The following is a 22,278-nucleotide window of genomic DNA, read 5'->3' as shown; positions in this document are numbered from 1 at the left end:
AAATTTCTATTTGCTAAGTTTCTAATCTAACTGGCCGTGACATATATAATATAACAACGGTTGGCCCAACATTCTATACCAACTACGAGTAAAAGGGTAAAATGAGAGAGGAGAGAATGAAAGAGAAGAATGAGAGAGGAGGAGTGGTATGTCGTCCGGAAAATAGATGACATGCCTGTTTCGTCTCGTTTCAAGCGCTGCTAAGCCGCTTTAACTGAAGCTACCAGAATTGCATCCTATTTGTTGAAACCACCGGCTAATTCAGCGGGCGTTTCTTTCCCTGTGAAAATCAGCCAACAGCGTGTCATTTCCACGACAGAAAGAAATTAAATTAAAAAGAAAAAGTCGAATAATCTATAATAGTCGTTTAATATAAACTACGAAAATAATGCCTACATATTTTAAATATCATATATAAAATATGATATAAAATTAATATAAGAGGACAAGTCAGAATATTTACCAATTTATTAATATAATAATTTATCGGAAAATGCATCGATCGCACAGCGAGCGAGCAAGTCGTTCAACTTTTTCAGGTCAAATTATTTGTCGAAGGTAGATTCACAAACTTCATGTGAAATGGTAACGACGACAGCATTCTCGGATACACGGAAAAACTACAAGAGTTGAATTTAAATCACATTCTATTGGTTTATAATATATGAACGTTTTGTAACTATCAAGCAGTGCCATACACGAGGAATAAAAATTACTTAGAATAAGTACCTCAAATGCATATCTGATAAAAAAGCTATTACGTGGAAGAAATATTAATTTATCGTCAATAAAGAATATACTTATCATCGATAATTAAGTCTTCGATAATTTCCTCATGTAAATTGCAACGGAGAATATTGTAACCTTGATACTATTTATGTAAGATATATTTGAAATATATGACAAGTTATCAAAATAATTTAATAAGTAAAATTCTATTTTCGTTTTATATAATTATAGATAAAAACTTCATGAACGTTTATAAAAGCATCAAAACTGGGAAGTCCGATATTTGAGAGTCAGGTAAAAACGCATTTATAATTACACGTTTATTTTCGTACAGCATCGGTTCGTAAAGGCGAGAGCAGAAAGAGGCTATAGGCAACGAGACACGAAGCCGAGAAACGGACGGTGATGTAAAAGGCGGAAACTTCCGGTAGGACTCATAGAGAAAGTGTAAGGGGAGAAACGGGAAGGAGTTAGACGTGGAAAAGAGGAGGCCGGGAGAAGAGGAAACTAGCTTTGACGTTTGACCATAGCCAGCTGGTCCCGGTATTTCATGAATTTCCCAGATATGACCAGCACTTCCATAATACAGCGTTTGCGTATAACTATTATACATAGAGTGTGAGCTTTAGTCGCTTGTAGGACTCAACGGCTAGCTAAGTTGACTGGTCAGTCGGTGCAACAGACCGACAACTTCTCGAATATTCCAACCCCGTTAAGTTATTACCTTTAATGTACCAACCAAAGTTGTCGGAAAATGTCGAATGAATTATTTTAATTATTATTGTTATTCGATAGTTTTTACAATCGTGGTGATTGTCTACAAAAATTCTTAGCTATGATAAATTTAACATTAGATATTTGAATACCTCTCGAATATGATCATCTCGCGAAATTGACATAAATGTGAGAAAGTCATCGCGGTTGGAATCCGTTGGAAGATTGTGTGCAGTCTACACTTTATTTGCAAAAAGACATGCTGCGAGCCTCGAGTACATTACTCGCATTACTCCTGTTATGTTACGTTACTGGCGTTGATGAAGGAATTTGAGGGAAAACTTTGATGAAGATATTCAGAGCAACAGAAGAAATTAGTTTACGAGAGAAGCCTGTTTCAGGCTTTCTTTATCACTATAGATAAATTCAATATATATCTAGATTTTATTCGATCAGAAACATCTTATTGTATTTGTTGCGATCTTTTCTTTCTATCTTACCTTCATCTTAAAAGAAGAAAAAAAAAAAACTCATCATTTTTATTCGATATAACGGTTTATCTTTATAAGCAAGATTAAAAAAAAAAATCAATTTTTCGTAGTGTCTTTGCTACGAATGTTTCATGAGCGTGAAAAGCACTTAAAAGTCAATGAAATAAAAATAAACTTTATCGGATAGTGCGGGAGGATAAGAGAGAAGAAGAAAGAAGGATTGAAGAAAGTTGGAGTCACGGATAATTCTGGACAATGCGAGGTTAACGGTTCCATGGGCAAAAGTAACTCGTCTACTTTAACTTTTTCATGAATTGCGTTTTAACGTTGAAAATAAAACTTCGTTACTTATCTCCAATTCCTTAGAAGTTTACACAATGCAATAAAAGGTGTTACGACGAAGTTCCACATCGGGGAATATTTTTTAACGACACGTCGTTGTTTTTATCAAAATAAACTGGTTCTAACGCTATCGAAATTCCGGCAAAAGTGGATCTAAAAGCTTTGTCCGCAAAAATACCGCAAAATCGTAACGTTTTCATTTTTTTTTTCATCCATCGTAGTCCCATGTTTTTTTGCATTTTTTATTAATTGCTTCGGACCTCGAAAAGCATGCTTATCTTTAATCTTTATCGAAAAACGTCAAGCTCCAAATTGAGTGGTTTTTCGTGCAAGGCTGAGCCACGTAATAATACACCAAACAAGAAAGCAAGCTCTATGTTTTCTCAGGTAAGTGGATTGTCTTAAAAACAAGGACAGAAATTGAAAGAGCATGGTTTGGTTAAAAAAAATAGGAAGAAGAAGAGAACAAAAAAGAGAGAAAGAAAGAGAGAGAGAGAGAGAGAGAGAGAGAGAAATATAGACAAGATAGAAGGAGAGAGAAAGAGAGAGAGGGATACAGAAGGAGAATTATTACGATGCGACATCGCAATTTGCACTCGCTCCCGTCGACGAATAGCGCTACATTAAGCCTCGTTTAAACTCTCTGAAACAGTTTAATTTATCATCACATCTGGATTAGTTCGAAGCAAGCTGTCCGTAGTCCATCCAATATATATGTAAGTTACATACAGCCATTAAAATTTAGAAATATATGCCCTAGGGATTTCTAACTTTGTGTAATGAATGAAATAATTTATAATGCGAGCATAAACGTGAATTTAATCGTTTTCTCCGTATACAATATATTAAAAATAATATATACAGTATTTTATCGCCCTTAAAATTTTCGATACGATTATTCGTCGACCATCAATTGATTGATGGAAATTATATTAATGGCTTTAGAAGCAGATAAATATAATGAAAATCGTTTATAAATAATGAATACTTCGATCATCTTTTTATTCAATTCAGTCAATTATATGATAATTAACAATTATTTTACCATCGATGATAAAACGTTTTCAATGTTATAAATAATAAAAAGATCGTATTGATTTCTCGTTTTAATCAGAAACCGAAGGTATTTTACTTACTCTCAAATAATTTATTTTCTAGATTCACAAGTACGAGACAAATCAGATTGTCCTGGTCTACACACCACCTGAGCTGGTTCTTGTGGCTAAACGCAAGCCGATTTCTCGCGAATCTCCTTGTTACATTCTAACTGTTTTCTCCAAGGACAAAACTATAGAAATCGATGGTACAATAGGACCGATAGACGAGGAATCATAGAAAACGATGCAAGAGGTCTACATTCTAGTACATTTAATCTATTAATCTATTCAACGTGAACGTTGAAATAAATCTATTCTGTTCGTTGTACTTATAAATTAATTAAAGATAGAAAAATACATCGTAAATACAAATTGTCGTTACAAATTTTTCATTACGAAAGAAGAAGAAAAAATATACGGGGATATAGAAAATAAAAGAGATGGTGGAAGTACGTACGTAACTCAATAACTTATACGTGTATTAAGATAAAACAAATGAACATTTTATTATTCATGCACAATGCATATGAACATTGTGGACTGCATCCAACATTACGTATTGAATCTCCATTTTAGCATGGTGCGTTAACTAAGTTCATACTCAGGTTAATTTTGCGATTTTACAGGAACACCTAATTTCATAAAATATTCCATTACTCGCTAATTTTGGGTCCAGATAAATTCCTCTGTTTTGCAATAAATATTTATCACTAGGGGTCGTTAAAAATTGTGCAACATCTTTTTACACGATATATCTATATCAGTTTTTTATGGTAAATAATTTTAACGAACCTAGAAAATTCTTGACAAAACGTACATACATTAATCAATGATTCATAATGATCGGAGATAAAAAATGTATCATGAGATAAAATGTGTGAATATGGGAGATAGAGATAGAGATAGATAGATAGATAGATAGATAGATAGAAAGAGAGAGAGAGAGAGAGAGAGAGAGAGAGAGAGAGAGAGAGAGAGAGAAGAATAGAGAGATCAGTTTCGATTCAGGATAAATCATAGCGAACGATAACTAAGGATAATCAAGGCTGATGAGATACGATTGATAGACAACATAAGAATCATCGTACTTACAGCCAGATCTAAACTCCCGTATAATCTTAGCATTGAAATTGATACGATTTAGATGTAATAAACTAGTCTTTCAAGGATTAAAGCGTTTATATCTTCCTCGTTTATGATTTCAATTCGTGCAGGATGATTCTTAAATTCGTATATATAAATATATATATGTATATATATATTTTTTTCTATTTTTACAGGTTTTATTACATCGTAGTAAAAATAAATGAAAAAAAAAGGAAAAATAAATAACTAACAAGAAGCGACTAAAAGCATCGGATAATCATTGATGCGATCAATATTAATTTTAGTCGGTAATAATGTATTTTGAATAATCAAATGATTAAGTTATTGTAAATATGATTGCATAATCTATAAATTTGCGGCAATATAATGAGTATTAATAACGAAGTCAATTTGTCATATTGCTTCCATTTACAACATACTACATCATCGACCATGATATAATTCAATGTCGATCGTTAGTAAATGTTAAGGCTTTCAGTTTTCGATTAAGTTCAACAGAAAAGAAACAGATTGGATAAATAATAACCAACAAAATGTTTTTAACATTAACGCTAAAATATTTCCATTATTCTCTTTTCGATTTATCACCAAATCTATTACATATTAATGTTAAATGCTACAATTTTTGCATTGTATAGTAAATTCATTCTTTATGTATTTATCAGGCAAATAGATCTCAATCTTTGTGATTAGATTATTATAATACACTTTTGTCCTATAGATATGCCAAAGAATCATACGTAATGCAAGAAATTTTTTTCCAATCTTGCAATGTTTAGATCAAAATCAACCACGTACGATATTACTTGGATCATTACTAGCGATAAAACTCATTTCGTTCGCATGACAAAAAGCTATAATGCTAATTATCGATGTCATCACGGTAAGTGCGCTTGACATTCTTACTAATTTACGTAATGGACCGAGATATACGAAAGGAAACAAAAAAACGGAGACTTCGATTTTTAATTAAACATGCCATGTAGAGAAAACATATACGTGATATATTATGCATAAAACGTGAGGAAATTTAAACAAAAAAAAAAGAAAAAAAAAAAAGAAAAAAAAAAGAAATGTAAAAAATATTCTATCAATATCGGTAATTAAAAAATCTTTTTACAAAGGAACTTTTGTCTCTATATATTATCGAATAATTATAAAATTAATATTTAAATTGCAAATCAAAAGTTCAACTGGAGGAATGTACGAAGAGAATTCATACATTCAATATTTTTCTGAAAAAACAAACTAGAGATAAGGAATTTAAAAAAAGAAAAAAAAAGAAATAAAGAACGAGTGTTCGATATCACATTCATGTGTCACGAGTGTCAACAAAAAAAAATTTAATAATAATACTTCCATGGTACCAACGAATAAACGCTTACGCAAAAAATCTTATTTCATATTGAATACTTTTATTTTGGATCGCAAGTACGAAAAAAGTTCTTTTAGCGTTAAGAGCATTGGCCACTTCGCTTCAATTTGCAGTGGTTTCTACTTATCGTTGAGAGCGTTCTTTTGCTTGAAGGGAATGTTTCGAAGGAAAAAGAAAAAGATAAAGTGACAACGTACGAGCATCCGTAAGAATTGAATGGGATAAGAAAACAATCGAGCTTACCGTAGAGTCAATATCTATAATTAACTCAGCAAATATTGATTTCAGAATGAAATGAAAATGAAACTGTTTAGTTTTGTTTGATTGAAAAAAGATAGTATGTTATTAACGATCATATAGAATGTTCATCTACATATATATATATATATATATATATATATATATATCTGTGTGTGTTTGTGTGTGTATTTGTGTATGTGTGTATCTGTGTGTGTATGTGTGTATGTGTAATTAAGAATAACGAAAAAATATATATTTTTACATTCATTTTGAATAATCTTAAAAAATAAAAGTAAATCATTTCTCTTACACTTACCGAACTCTTTAACATATGTTCCGTGATGATTTGAGTTCTGACGTGAGTACCTGGAAAAAAATATAGATATATGGTATAAAAAAAAAAAAAGAAAAAGAAAAATTTCGTTATAAATAAAATGAATAGAACGATTTGCAAATAATAAAAATGTATGTTTTCGAGCGAGCTTGTAATCATCATGAATAAGAGTTATCGCAAAGTAAAGAAGCGTGAACTACGATGCAGTTTAAATAGAACACGAAAGGGAGGAATGAGATGTGAAGATTGGCACCCAGCCAGAGCACTGTCACGCTAAGGTACATACAATAACAACAACCAAATGAAAGTCCTACGTCATTGAAAACTTTTACGTGACACATATGGATCGTCGACGATTTTCTAATTTTATCGATTCACTATGGCTTATCAAGTTTCTACTATCTTTTTTATCGATTCTTAGATTACATTATCGAATTATTGTATATACGTACTGTTACCTACGTAAATACATAGACGCTATCGTATATTTTTATTGCGACAATGTAGAGATATTTGATCGTATCTACATAAATTTGGAAAAGACAATTCAATTGTTATCGAGTGAATCTATCTTTCGATAGCTACGCCGTATTTTCTCATCTCGAGCAAATATTTCGAAGAGTCACGTAGATAGACACTATTTTCGATATTACATATACGGAGAACAACAGAAAACTTTGAGAGGTAGAATAGACAAGTGGAACGGGCAAAAGGCGAATGCATCGAGAAGAAAGATAGAATATGAACAGATGTGCAAACACGGAAGATTATCTTTGTTGCCGTGCATTTGCTTCAGAGAGAAAAAGAAAAGAAAGAGGTGGGAGCAGATGCAACCAGCGGGATAGAAACAACCGTGGACCCTATTTACAGCTGCAAGCTGTCCGTTCGTTGATTTTTTTTTGTTTCTACTTTATCTTCGTTGCAATAACGAAAAGAAACGACGCGTAATTTTCTATTTCTCTCTCTCTCTCTCTCTCTCTCTCTCTCTCTCTCCCTCTCTCTCTCTCTATCTCTATTTCTCTTTCTCTGTTAAACGATCATTTATTTGTAGAAATTAAATCATAACGCGCACGTTATAAATATAACATTAAGATTAATTTTCTTTAAAATACGAAAAAATATATCAGAGAAATAAATTGTAAAAAATATATGAAATAAAAAAAGAAAATAATAAAAAAATCACAAATGAGACCGTTTAATCAATTTCTTCATTATATTTGTAATAACTTATTAGTAAAATATTTCTTTTTCGAACTAAACGAATTTGTCAATATACAATGAATATTTTTAAAAGCGGTAAGAAGAAAGTATCTTCTCGGTCTTTCATATTGAACCAATTTAAGATTTACTCTTCATAACCTAAGTGCTCTTATATACATAGATACACTTCAGTTTGTGAAGTATAATAATAACCAATACGATATTATCTTATTTAAGTAGACGTCGAATGTTTATTGGGTCATCCGGGTTTTATTACATCAGACGTGGCTACGAATATAGATAGATTCTTTACTTCGGCTATGTGCTTATAGACGTCCGCTATACATGTAAGTACTCAAATACGTTCACATGAAGAGAAATAAAGCGTCGAAAAGCTACAAGCGGATATTCCATTTCAATGGCTTTCTCGTTCAATAGAAGATTTTCATTCGTAGTGCGGTTGCTTCGTTTATTCATCTTCTATTTGACGTTACTTTATCCAGCTAAGAAATCTACTTTACAGCACGTCAAAAACGACCCCTCTTAACGTGCTACCGCCTCTGACTATCTCTCTCTCTCTCTCTCTCTCTCTCTCTCTCTCTCTCTCTCTCTACCTCTCTCCTTCTCTCTTTTTCTTTTCATCTGAAAATCTTTAATATTACTGAGTAATCTTGCAACATTCACGTAGCTTTATCTAGAGTTCTCCGGAAAATGTCTTCGCTGAAACCTTTTGAATTTTTTAAACGATAGAACCAATGAAATGTTAATTTTTTGCAAATAGAATAACAGAGGCAAGAGATAAAAAAAAATGAAAAGAAAATTATAAATTGTTTCTAATCCCTATGCAAATCAAGTATTATTTATTTCACGAGTCGGCATTAAAAGATGTTTTACGAACAGAGGAAAACAGGGAAAACAAAAAGGAAAACACAATTCTTTAGAAAAAAAAAAAACAATTTTAATGTAATATTTATTAGCGCAAACTTCTTTCCTTTAATAGGCAAAACCTTGTTACTTAGGTTCTGTTTAATCGTTTAAATCTGATCCAAATTGGCATTATACATAAGTCAAATATTTAAAAGAAAGAAAAACAATTGAGATCTTTAATTGATAATCGATTATCATGAGATATAAAAAAGTGATATGTATTTATATTTTATTGTTAGTCATTACTGCAGGGAATTTCTTATTATGATTTTGTTCTTAAAATAAAAAATTCGAACGTATCGTAAATTTTTCATATTCACATTTGAATATATCCATAAATTGCTAGAATATGTTCTGAATAAATAAATAAATAAATATATATATATAAAGTTACAGCTATAAGTTACATTTTAAAATGGTTACTGATACTGTCAAATACTAAGATAAAACAAAATTATGAGCACAAATAAATTGTATATATAGTATCACATATATAACCTATATGTCCCGTAAAAAATATATTTGGATCATTCTGTTTATATACGTTGAAAAACAAACAAAATAAAAACAATATTTAAGAACTTTAACAATATCGTTTTTGAACTTTAACATTCGTTTTTTTTTATGAATATAGGATTCGTTCTGATAGTTCAAGCACGTATGTCCGCTCTGTTTTTTTTTTTTTTATCACTTCGATCGTTGGAAATTTTAGAAAGCATCATATCAATTTGTAGAAATCTACGAGGCATAATATCTCGTGGTGATTGTCCGTAGAAACGATGGAGATGGTATGTCTCGTTTCGCAGCGAGGAAACGCATCTGCGGCTGTTCAAATAGAGATTTCTCGTCGAGCACGTATCAGAGGGAGGATTTCTAAGGGTCGCGCGTAGTTCTCTCTCTCTCTCTCTCTCTAGACATATACAAGCGACACAACGAAATCCTATGATATTCATACATATACACATGTTCAAGTTTGACGCACGTACGCTCGTTTACCGGCCTATGGAGACCACGCGAGTTCTAACACTGCGGCGAAAGCCCGTGACCCAATAAACGTTTGACGAGCGGATAGCAACGGTAGTCTAGCGTTATGCATGTATTCACGAAACGATCCTTTCTGAAAGTTGTTATATTGATGCATTTATATTCACCAGTGATTGTGATCCAAAGAGGATTAAATTAGATTTCTATATATTAAATTATATTTTTATTAATTTAGATTATATTAGGACAATCATCGTAACATTGAATATTAATCTAAAGAAAAAAAAATATAATAAAATATTATATAAAATATTATATATATATATATATATATATATATATATATATATATATATCGAGTTATTATGAAGTCGAATTATAGATCAGAATATAGTAATAGAAGTGAAATAATTAAAATCCTTTTGATCTTTTTTATCAAGTAGCCTTTATATATTTTCTTTCATGTTCTTTTTTCAATAGATATCTATAAAATATAACACATAGTATTATGTTGCTCGATACTATCCACATGAAACTATTCTCTGCAAACAAGTTTTTGGTTTATCGTTAGAAAACGAACATATTTAGTAGTATGTATTTATTAATCGCTTCGTGAGAGAGTTTTAATACAACCTCAAGCTCGATAAAAAAGATGTTAGTAAAAAAATATGAAAGAGAGAGAGAGAGAGAGAGAGAGAGAGAGGGCAAATGGATTTTATTTTTTATCTCATAATAACGTGAAAATACGTGAGATAATATCTCGTGGTTATAATTAGTAACTTTCGGTACAAAATGTAGACAAATGATTATAACAAACATATCCATTTCTTGGCAATAATGATGTTACTTGTTCCTAGATATCCAATAAATGTAATAAGATATATAATAGAGTATGAATTATGATTAATTTATCATAAAAATATAAACATAATGAATATTAAAATAATATAATAATTTATATGCATGATTAATTGTAAATATATAACATAGTCGAATATAATGATAAAAGAATATTGTAATTATCAAAGAGAATGTTACCTCATCAAATAAATTTAAGAAATATTTTAATATACTATTGGTTCGACGATACTAAACAAATCGATAAATTAATAAACAGAGCATCAATGCGTCGGTTATGATCGATTAAACAAATTCAAACTAGGTTATTCAAAATAGATCGATAAATTCGTATTTGTATTGTCCAACAATTCGGAGGTGAGAAAGCATTAAAGATTTCTGTTCTGAAGTTAAATGAGTAACCAAATTCGATTACAACATGGTGGTTAGTGCGAGTCCGATCAGAATCTCTCAAGAAGTATCCTAAAGTAAACTTCCGAAGTGAATCGACAGGTAAGATACTCGACAAGGTGCCGAGTTTACTCTCGTAGTTAGTACTCGGTGAATTGCAGACAAACAGTAAAATGACACATTATCGAGGAATCAACAAGAAATTTTCCATCATTTGTACAATTTTCTAATATAAAATCGAATTTCTAATATGATCTATTAAGTATTTTGACTTTTTCGATTAATTTTATTAAAACTATTAAATTACTCTTTAGAACAAATTTAAAAGGGATAGGGAGAAATGATTTTTACTCTATATAAGTTTTGAATTTATTTATTGGCGAAAATATTTTTTAAGAAATATTTCAACAAATATTTTTGTAAAATAACGCTATTAGAGCTATTATTCGAGATATTACAATATATATAAAAGATTTTTATGCTTTGTACTTATATGCTTTATACATTTGTATGCTCTATTGTATGCTTATGAAAAAATATGTATGCGTCGCGATCAAATTGTAATCCGATCCGTATTCGATACAATGAGTTTCATTGTCCATGCAAATCAGTAAAAAAGAATAGATCGAGAAATTCTCGTGCACATCCGTAACGTATATTTCAATAATCCTGGAACTGTTAGATCCGTCAGCATTTGCAATTAATTCGCAGCTCGTTCGATTTTACTTTTATCACATATATTTCTCCGGACTGTGGTCTTAATTCTTTTGTAGAATATAAGTCGATGTAGAACAGGAAAGAAATAATAAAAAAGAAGTTAAACAAAACAAAATAAAATAATAATAAATGCAACTATATTTACGGGGATTTATATACGTATTCGAAAAAAGAACAGATTCGAATTTCAATCCGATTAAATCAAATATATATATATATATATATATATATATATATATGTTATCAATGATTATGAAGAATACTATAGATATTCTTGGCTTATAAAAGCTTATCTCTTATAGAAATATCGTATATATTCAAATGACGCTTCGAGTCTAGACATTATCATTTATTTTGTTTCCAAACTTTGAAGAAGCATTAAAATGTATAAAAAGAATAGGGAAAATCTTTCTTCGATATATACGTCTCATCGAAAAGGCGTTATTCATGGTACATTAAGCTCCGAAGCTTCGGAAGTATGCACTTTCTACTTTTTGCTCGTTTACCGAAAGAAAGAAAGGAAAGGAGTGAGATGACCTTTATAACCGGTAATCATCGCTAGAAAGATTGCATCTATTTTTGGCCCGATCAAATCACAAATTTTCGTTCGTTCTCTTTTCATTTTTATGCGAGAGATAAAAAATTAATTCTTTTTATCCGAGAGATACAAAATTAAGAGATACCAAAGATAAAAGTAATATCGGGAAATATAAACATTCAAAATGACAAATAAAAGCAATCGATGATAACAGGAGATTAGTTATTTTTTTTTTAACTTTGTTACTTTTAATATTATGAAGAATAATGCGTAAACTGTTACATTGTATATTGATAGTTGATACACTTTTCTAAGAGATAATCTACCATTTATAAACTATTTATAAATGTAAACTATTAGTATTGAAATTCAGTAATACCGAAAACTTATGTATAATGGACAATCCTTCCTATCGGCTATCTAATAAAAGAAAATCTTTATTTGAAAAAAGAAGGTGATATTTGAAAGAACGATCATTTCCGTAAAAAGGCTATAAAGATGAAAGAAATTTAAAAAGAATATATTTAATATTTTCTTTTTTCTATTTACATCATCAAGTGAATCTTTTTCCTATTTGCATCATTCAGTAAACTTTTTATTTTCTTCTATAGAAAACCTGCTATTTGTTTTATTTTTAGGTGGCGATTTGTCGATTTTTGAACGTCAGCAATTCAGAAGCGAATGCGGAAAGGCGAATCTCCAACTTGTCAAAAAATACCAAACTCTCATAAAATCTGGATTGAACGATAGAGGCTATGATGTATAGGTACATAGATGACAAACTGTGGTAGCAAGTGAAAGAGGATTCACTTTTCACTAGAGGTTGGAATATCATTCAAACATTCCTCACCAAAATGGCATCCGTTTTGCAACAGCATCGTAGACCAATCGAAAGAAAAAAATTCTTGAATTTCGTTTACGAGAAAGCGGATATGAATTTATCCTCTCTCTTCCCTTGTTCCATTTTCATCATTCCAAAAAATAATATAACGTTCCACTTGTTCCCTGACATGTCACCGTTAATCCGAACCGACGAATTTAATAAATAACACGAGTATCTACTTTGGATTTTCATGATGGTAAAGATCTGAGTTTATAATTGTCAGGGTAATACACAATTAATCCGCCCACTTCTTCATTCATTAATGACAACATTCAAAAAAGCTTCTACATTACCAGAAACTTTCTAATTACTATTTAAAAACATTCTACAAATGAATTTTGCAAAAGTTATCATAAACATAATAAGCGAAATAAATTTATATATATATGTATATATATTTCCCGTCGACTCACAGTCTAATTATATAACAATTAATACGATAACATTATATAACAATTTTTAATTTTCTAAGAAAAACAAATATGATTAAAGATAAAAAATATCATTAAGTAAGTAGTTATGAATTCAATGGCATTTTCCATAAGCGAAAAATCGAATTGATTTACATAATAAAATAGATAAGTTGAATAAAATCATTGTTAAAATAAACAGATATTTTTTGATTATATGCTAATAGCGAAATTAGTTGTTTACTGATTAACATTGAACGATATCGATATTACTTGTCAGATAAAAATTAATATAATTATAATAATAATATATTAATACTGATCTATCTAATGATCAAAAATTAATATCAGTCGTCTGAATCAACTATCATTCCAGTTCGATAATTATTTTATAAAGATCTATTCCATTGCTTCAGGTACCAAGAGAAATTGTTTTATTATTGATCCAAATTAGCGAAGAAAAATTATAGTTTAAGATGACTTTTTAAAAGATTGAGTTACACAGTTAACTTTTCGTAAAAGTAAAGAGTGAGAGAATAAGCGCAAATTAGATTTTGAGCTGAGGGAACCTCAATTTTTACCGCTCGATAAGATTTTTTTCCCATAGGTATATACCGCCCGTGGCTATCTTTTATCCGATTATCGAGTTATTGCACCGTTATATTTCCTGAGGAAAAATGGATAGATCCGGAAAAGAGATTGAGAAGAGTTCAGGCTTGTATCACCACGCTTGCATTGTATTTCAGAGGACCAAAATTTTCCTATTTTCTATCCTTTTCTTTCTTTCTTTCTTTCTGTCAGGTGACCGGCTACGAGATGTCCAATAATCAAGTTTATTGGTTGATCATTTAGAAGATAAAATTGGAAATCCCGACTGGTTTTCATCGTCCTATTCTCTTTCTCTCTCTCTCTCTCTCTCTCTCTCTCTTTCTCTCTCTTTTCTCTTTTCTCTTTTCTCTTTTACTCATAACATCGTAAATATCATCGACTACTTCAATCCGCTTACTCATTTCTATCCGAGTACAAGGCTCAAGAAAAAGAGGGAATAGTACGAATGAACGAGAAAGGCGTTTTATATATCCTAACGATATAGAAACACAAGTCGTCAAAAATGTATTTCACGGAAGCTGAAAAATGAATTACGTAGCTCGGAGTTCGGGATATGGTCGGTTGACAAATGCGTAAATGAAGATTTTGAGATTTAATCTTCCTTTTCTCTCTTTATTCCTTAACATGAAAATAATATTAACAAGAGAATGAGAGAGAGAAAGAGAAAGAGAGAGAGAGAGAGAGAGAGAGAGAGAGAATCATTGCTATCCGGTGCATGCAATTAGGAGAACAATACATGATACAAGATGAACACGTAAACCGGCTAAAGCAAAACTCCCAACGCATAAGAAAGTTGCCAAGTTTTGGATAGTAACGCGTTCCCATCCCTTTCGCCTACTACTCCTACCTTCTCTTATCCTTTCATGCTACTTTCCGACATCGTCGTCCGTCTTGGAATTACTGTTGAAAAGCGTTAGCGACTTTCTTTTGTCACGGAATGTAAAGAGTATTACGCGGATTTCATTTACACTCACTGAACGCGATCTTCAAGAAGTTCTACCTTCGGAGGAAAGTTTCAGAAGCAGATTCGAGTAAAGGTAAGACTCAATCTTTAGTTTTCTTCCGTTTAGCTGGTGTTTTCTTCTTCTTTTCTTTTTTATCTTCTTCTTCCTTGTCACGTTTTATTCAGACTTCTTACCATTAGATTCTGTTAAACCATAAATAGAGAATCATCTTGTATCATAACTTTTCTTCTTTATCAATCGATACATTATAGGGAAAACATTTTGATACTTTTATAATAGAATCAAGCAATTTCGTTTGTCACAAGAATTAGGAATAATTCTTTAATCAAGCACAATATTTAATATAAATTATGATTAAGAATCACAGCAAGATTAAATTTCAACGTGATCATTCTTAAAAGTGCGAGAAAAAAATGTATTATCATTTAATAGTAATATCGGTTTATGTGCAATTTATAAGAATAAGTTATTCCACGTTAAATAATACATTAGCCAACTTGAATTTCACGAAATGTTCAGAGTTTTTGGTCGAAAAAAGAAGTTTCACGTAGGTGTTCGAAAACCTTGTTGACCAGAGACGCAACGCATGGAGCCTTGTAATGGATACATCGGGAAGTCTTTGTTTGCAAACTGAGATTACGTGCACGCAGCCGACGCAGGAGCTCGAACAGCGTCGCGCGACGGCCCTCGAGCTCATAAATATTCATTTAATCTGATCTGATATGTACAAACGTATTCCGCGCCTCGTGTAATTGTCGGTGAAATTGCAAATCGATATCTAAATGGGCCAGCAGCCCCTTACTACCCTCTCGGTCTTTCTACTATCCTCTTCCTATTCTCTCTCTCTCTCTCTCTCTCTCTCTCTCTCTCTCTCTTGCTCTTACTCTCGCTCTCTCTTACTCTCTCGTTCCACGTCGGACGATATTGTAGTTTACAGGAATAGCCATTGGCGAGAACGTTGTTCCACTTCGCGCCGCTTTCTGAAAGCCTCCTGCAGCAACGAACTTACGTTCTACGACTAACTATCCTCGTCGTAAAGCAAGCTTCGACGCTTAAACGGACAACTTTGGGTACCCTTACACTTTGAACATACCGCTCTCTCTGACAACACATCGTATAAATACGTATCCCATATATAACGTGTAACTTGTCCATTTACTTTTTCTTTCTTCTTCTATTTTGTTTTGTTTTGCTTTTTATTCGTTCCTTCTCGCACGTCGAGTTTACTCTCGCACGTGTACATAACGTTCGCAAGAGTCTCGGTAGTACTTTCCCCTTCAAGGATACTTCGTGTTTGTGTTTCTAAAACGCGGCTTCCTCGACATTTTTGTAAACTATTTCTAGCGAGAACGCTGAGAACGTCTCGTATTTAGGCGTTTCAGCCTCCAGCCCCCTGAATTCTACTGTGAAATTATTTAGACGGTAGTTTTTTTTCCTGTATGGAAGATATATGGAAAACTGTTTTTTGAATCGCGATGTTTTGACTCTTAAAAGAAGAAAAAAAAAATTATGAGACGGATCGTAACGCTTCCGGTTTGACTTTAACGTTAAAAAAAATAATTAAACGTGAACTTTTTTTTTATGGATTAACGTTAAATTCTTTTAATATCAAAATATCCCTTTTGTGTCTTATTATCATTTATGTATTGTGAGCTCAAAAGATATTTTACGAAAAAATTTTTCAATTCTAAAGTCACTGATAATGATGATCAATAGAATTTAAGCTTCACGTAATGATGAGAACGCGTATAAATATCTGAAAAAGAATATTTGGCTTTACCTATTCCTTTCCCAGAAATGATCGTAAGGAGAGAATTTGCCGTTCTATTCATTCACGGTATATAAATACCTATCATTAGTCAAAGCGCGTCGATAAATTTGTGATATTATATAAAACTTCAAAAAGATTTACCTAATTATTTCTTCCGTAATATAAGAAATATAACCAATAGCTTTTAAAATAATTAAAATTGTAAAGTAATGATGTGTAAAAAATTTGTTTACTTATACTTATTTTTTTCTGTTTGAGAGAAAAAATAACTTTTTCTAAGGAGGAGCGACAAATAAATTTATTCGTTGCTTATATTTCTAAATTCCTTACGAATATAACGAGATAGTAAAACAAAATTATGAGATATTTAGATTTTTAATTAAAATTATAAAGAAATAAAAATTTTAGATATTTCTAAGTTTTTATTTTATTTAAGAAACTTTTATTAGATATATAGTACTGATGATATTATGGTACAACGATCTACAGATTTTACAAAACTTATCGCAATATCGTTTTTCTTAATTGAAATCGTAAGAATAGAATATTACGAGAGCAGAATTATTTTACGTAATAAACGTATTGCCTCGAGAATTTTGGATTCTCACGAATATTAATCAGATAAATTCCAACTTTAATTTCATATTTAAAATTATAATTGAGACTAAAATAAGGATGTAATAAAATATTAAAAAAAAAACAAAACAAAACGATATAATTGAAATCAAGTGGTAAGACAGTTACCGATTAACAAAATTAATTTATTTCAAGAGAACCCACAATCGTTATCTGGCAAAGTTTTCCTCGTATTATCTCCTAGAGCAGTGCGTAACATCTAACGGAAAAGAATTAACATTTACCGCAATGATGTTCCGCTCCGTTTCGGTCCGCTTTAATCGTTGCGTATAGTAAATTGTAACATTATGCAGAATTATTTCAGTACCCGCTTGCTAACCACCGGTTGTATGTATGCATATTTACCAACATCTTTTCAATAAAAATCATATGGAAAATTACGAATAAAATATATAATGGTTCTTGCGTATGTTAACAGTGTAACGAATAATACATTATCGTATTATTTCGACAAAATAAAAAAAATTATACATACAAAAAATGTAAATACTTTAAATAATCATGAAAATATATGCAGCTCTCATTATGATACATAAACACGTATGAATCCGAAGGGGATTTCGCATTGCAACAAATTTGTACTTTCCATTAGTTCCTACCGAAGATCAGGTATTAACGTAAGCCTACGGCAAAAGCTTCAAAGACAAAAGCAGTGTGTTTCGCTTTGATACTTGGACTAGCACGCGCAGTACGTGACTTTGGGCGATGAACAGTCATGTCGTCGCCTCAAAGAGGGGAAGGAAAGATGAAATTGGCTCCCGTCATCCGTTGAAAACGTGGCAGCTACGAGTCAAGACCGTATAATGAGGCATACTGTGTCTCGCCTCGTTGAATGACGCCCTCCTTTTCCTGAGACAGCTTTCGAGTATTTTCACGGATCGCTAGATTTTGTTCGTTCCGTTTTCCGGTGTCTTCTTTACCACAAAATAACAAGGTCCATCAAGATCGAACTTGACGTTTCCCTTCTCCGTTCAGCAATCTTAATCCATTGTTAAAATACATTTAAATTAATATAGATAAGTCGATAATTTCGATTAATATTTCGATATGTCGATATGCTGATTAATGTCAGATCCAAAGAGCATAGAAATGAAAAAGTTATTACGTGACGTTCGATCAATCGACGTTTCATCGTTGAAGTTACGGGGAAAAATCGTTAACATCGAACGCTCTCGAGAATACGCGTTCCGAAATTACAAAATAGGGTCCAGGCGCAGCTTCCGGACATTAACTTTTCAAAGGTTCGATTTAAATTTCCCGCACGTTCGACTTGTGCTGAAATTTAAATCGCGCCATGTGCGTTTCCCCACGAACTGCTCTCTCGTTTGAATTAAATCGATGCATATAGGAAGAAGGGTGACCGGAAAATCGTTGCTGATATTAAAAATTTAGACCATCTTCAGCCGCTTTTAACTGTTACGCCATTGTACTCGCTTCGAGTACGTTCCTTCTTTCTTTATTTATTTACTTTTTTTTTTTTTTTCTTCTTTTTTCTCGATCTCTTCCTTTCGACTTCGTATTTCCACGTTACTGTATTGCGAGAAAATCCGTAAAAAGCGAGCCAGAGAAACGAGAACGGAAAGAGTTCAAAAGCGAGGTGGGTTAGAAATGAAGCTTGCTCATTGTCATATCCGCTTGTTATTCGCGCTCATTATGTTAGAGCCAGCGAAATAAATATAAAACTACGGAGTTTCTTTGTTAAAAAATACGTTAAAAGACAATCAGTAAAGAGTAATTGTAAACAATAAATATAACGATGATAAAAAGTATAAAGGAAAATATGTAAAGAGTTACGTTAATAGAAATATAAGCGTACCAAACGCATTTAATTTGTAATATAATTTATATTACATTAATTCTAATTAATTTTAATTAATTATTTTTAAATTAATTCTACCATTCGGATAAAATAAGGAAAAAATATTAATTATGTGTGTTATTTTTTAAATTAAATTAAATTAACTTTCAATTATAAAATTTCGCCTGACTGCATATTTAGAACTGTATATAGATATTATATGTAAATGGATATTATCAAAATAAAATTATAAATGAACATTGGAATATGGTAGATATTTCATGAAATAATATCGTAATCACTTGAGATATGAGTCACACAATATCCTCTTTTTTGTAACTTAATATAATAATACGTAAGAAGCAAACGGAACGATTTATCGTTATTAAAGATCATGATAGGAGTGTGAAATCTTCTCCGACTACGCTGGTTAGAAGCTAAAGAAAAATTAGGAGTAGAAAGCGTGCAAACGCTATTAATTTTCCAGGTCAACCTACCGAGACAATGAGCTTTGAATATAGCCGCAGCCGTATAGCGCATAGTGAAAGCCAAAGAGAAAAGCATAAGAGAGAGAGAAAAAAAGAGAAAGAGATTATTCGAAGGTTTTGCGTTTACCGACGCACCCTAAAGCATACAATAATGAAACATTCTTTAAAAATTATCATTTTAATTCTTTAAGATAATTCAATCCTTTCATATTCCACATTAATATAAATATTTAGAAATACTTTAGAACAGACACGATTATTACAATATTTATTTTATATACAAGTAATAAAGTTACATAAAATTTAAAGAATGAATGAATGGATCTAATTACCTCTATCTTATCAAGTCCAGAAAGCGGTTCATTATTACGACGATTAATAGACCGTACCTATCTGTTACCAATTAGCTTCGGTTAATGAACTTTCCACTCTACTTGATTCCCTTCTGTAGCTGACCGAAGCAGATACTGATTCCCTTTCAAGAGAATTTCTATACGTATATAAATCTTCCAATAATGTAGAAAAAAGAAGAAATTATTTTACAAGTAATCTTTCAAAAAGAGGAAAAATATTTATTCGCTATTAAAAAACATTCGGACTTGTACTTTTTCATTTTCAAATCTTGAAAATGTGTTCTCTGATAGTCGATTGATCTCAAGTTTCTTCATACAAAAAAAAACTCCAAGTAGCATTTATAAGAGAAGCGCAAGGGAAAAAGAAAGAAAAAAAGAGACATAAAAAGTATTAACGAAGAGGGAAGAAAGAAATGAGTAAAACAGAAAGAAAGAATCAACAGAAAGAGACCGAACCTATTTACGCCGACACAAATGGCTTTGTTCCTTCGTTGACGCGGCACGAAACTACCAGTCCAATTAACCAGTGCCACTTTGATACGTTCAGATCTAATCGCACAAGAATACAGCTCGGAAAAGTCTCCGATCCTCTTGGGGACTCTTACTAACACAGATAGATCAAGGGAAAAAGAGTATCTACTCGTGATACGGGTATTCGGTTCAACCTTTGAAATGTATACTCCGAAGGATTTTAATAAAAATAATTAGAAATAATAATAATAGTGTTAGAAATGAATTTAAAAAAAAAATTGATGATCGATAATACCGAAATAATATCGAAATTGTATTAAAAGTTATAAAAATCAAGGTCGACATAAAGAATACGACAGTCTCTCTCTCCCTCTCTCTTTCTCTCTTTAATCGTTGATACGATACGAAGAAAGGAGGGTACGAACAAGTAATCAACGTCGACGTTTCTGAATCGATAGTACCATCACGAAGATTCTCCGTGCTCTTAAGTCCATTTATCAAGAGGCAGGAGGGTGATCAACGGCGGTAGTAGTAGTAGTAATAGTAGTAGTAGTAGTAATAGTAGTAGTAGTAGTAGTAGTAGTAGTAGTAGTAGTAGTAGTAGTAGTAGTAGTAGTAGTAGTAGTAGTAGTAGTAGTAGTAGTAGTAGTAGTAGTAGTAGTAGTAGTAGTAGTAGTAGTAGTAGTAGTAGTAGTAGTAGTAGTAGTAGTAGTAGTAGTAGTAGTAGTAGTAGTAGTAGTAGTAGTTGTGTAGTAGTAGTAATAGTAGAGAAAAGAAGAAAGAGAAGAGATGTTCTGGTAAAGTTAAAGCTTGGAAAAGGAGAAAGAAGAATGTGGCCAAAAGGTCAGACCAAGAGAAAAGTTTGCTCGAACTTGGCCGGAGACACGCGTAATCGCGTGTACACGTGCGATTAGCCGCGCGTGTCGCCTCTTTGACCGTGCGCTCACGCTCGCGACAAGTGGATATATCGGCGAACGCACGAAAACATGCTGTAACGCCCACGGGATAAGAATCTTAGGATCTTTATAGCCAAGAGTAGCCAAGACTAAGGATTAGAATTTATCGTTTTAGAAGACTACTTCGACTCCTACTTCCTACCGAGAGTTTCATGGTACCTCGACCAGATTGTTTCCTCGTTCTCTTTTTATTTCCTTGCGTTCCTATTTTTCTCAGGTAATCCCAGACGGACCGATTCTGCCTCCTCTTACGATCACTTGATTCTTTGTGTTAGAACCGGTTGCATCGATTGTCGTGAACAAAATAAAAGTCTGAGGAAGTTTGTTTTATTGAAAAAAAAAAAATAAATAAATAAATGAATAATAAAAACAGGAGCTTTAATACAATAATAATAACAACAACAATAAGAATAATAATAATAATAAATGAATTCACTCCAATATTGATTTATTTCCTATTTTCCCAATGTTATTCCTATCCACGCAAGATAAATGTTTAATTATCGAATCCGTATGGCTTTTTGAAAATAAATGATACTTGTTGAAAAAAATAATGAATTAATGAAAGTTGAAAACTTTCGATCGATAAAATATCTCCGACAAAGACTTTCGTTCGTACATACGATTTTGTAAGGAGGCAAAAAGCGTCGTAGAAAACGTATTCCATCAGGTTACAATTTCATGAGATATACATTGAGTACTCTATCGTACGTGGTACCAAATAGAACGATAAGAAGGGTAAATCGAATCGAAACGACAGGAGGACCTGATATCGTGGGTTGGGTTCGAATTTCATCGAAACGACACTGGTCTTGTTGCGTGTTGGTGTTACGTTTATTGGAAGGAGATACGATGATGCGTCCTATCGTTAGGAAGACCAACACCTTAAATAGAA

At 31.9% G+C, this 22,278-nt stretch overlaps 1 protein-coding gene across 14 annotated transcripts in view; it reads right to left on the bottom strand.

Annotated features, from left to right (window-relative positions):
* LOC124427343 overlaps positions 1-22,278 on the bottom strand; it is a 240,929-nt gene that overhangs the window by 125,859 nt on the left and 92,792 nt on the right. For 9 of the 14 annotated variants that reach the window (XM_046970197.1, XM_046970208.1, XM_046970261.1 and 6 more), the window contains one exon: positions 6,412-6,461. The exons of the other annotated variants lie outside the window; for them this stretch is intronic. The gene's annotated coding sequence lies outside the window, so the exon portion shown is untranslated. The remainder of the gene's footprint in view (positions 1-6,411; positions 6,462-22,278) is intronic. 14 annotated transcript variants of the gene reach the window in all.

This window comes from Vespa crabro, chromosome 1, assembly GCF_910589235.1.
Source record: "Vespa crabro chromosome 1, iyVesCrab1.2, whole genome shotgun sequence".
In the NCBI taxonomy this organism is placed as follows: domain Eukaryota; kingdom Metazoa; phylum Arthropoda; class Insecta; order Hymenoptera; family Vespidae; genus Vespa; species Vespa crabro.
This window is presented reverse-complemented; position numbering and strand designations above follow the sequence as displayed.